Consider the following 873-nt stretch of genomic DNA (forward strand, 5'->3'; position numbering starts at 1 on the left):
CTCCAGCCCTTTAAGAAACCCCCCTCCCAAACCCAGACTCACAGTTCCTGCCCAGTGGGGGTGATCCTTCTGCCCAGCAGCAGCCAAATCTCTGAATCAGATTCTTCTGAATTGATCTGGGACAGCGATTCAAATCACCTAATCAAATCACTGTCCTTCAAATCAGCCGAATCCAAATCCCAAGCGAATACTAGCTGCTTTGCACAGGCCTAAAAAGTATAATATTAAAATCACTATATTTAGGGGGAAATCATGTAAAATAGCATTTTAATACCCATCTTAAACAGATGAGACTTTTTTTAATGAGGCTTTTCTATGAACAGTTTAATCAAAATAGTATCTTGGCAACATTGTTGAGAAAGAAAGGAAAAGAGAACATTTGAAAGTGTATTTTTTTAAGACAAGTTTTGTTTTCCCTGAAGACTGCACCTTATGATATATGTGAGATACTGCATTGCTCACAGAGTTGACCCTCTTCTGACAAGGTAGCAGATTATAAAGAAGAACACAGCTCAGAGTCACAAGAATAAATACAACAACTATAGGGCAACTTCAGTAAGAAATTACAGGATGGCAAGCAATACTATGATCATGAACAGATACAAGTGATTTTTAAATGTTCATGACCTGGTGAAAAATACCTTCTCACTCTGGCACAGATGCAGCAAAGAGCATTACTTCAAAATTAGCACCAATCTTCAATGGACCATTCAGTGTCACCAAGTATTCATCAGATGTGAATTACACTCTGTACAAATTGCCTGAAGGAACAGATACAGGGTTTTTCATGTTCTAACCGTGCATTCCTATTAGTATCAAAACAGTCCGTTGGAGGATATCTTAACCCCTGAAGACATGCAGTGAACAAAAATG

This window comes from Gavialis gangeticus, unplaced genomic scaffold (genome assembly GCF_001723915.1).
Source record: "Gavialis gangeticus isolate Ggan-Ray unplaced genomic scaffold, GavGan_comp1, whole genome shotgun sequence".
NCBI lineage: Eukaryota > Metazoa > Chordata > Crocodylia > Gavialidae > Gavialis > Gavialis gangeticus.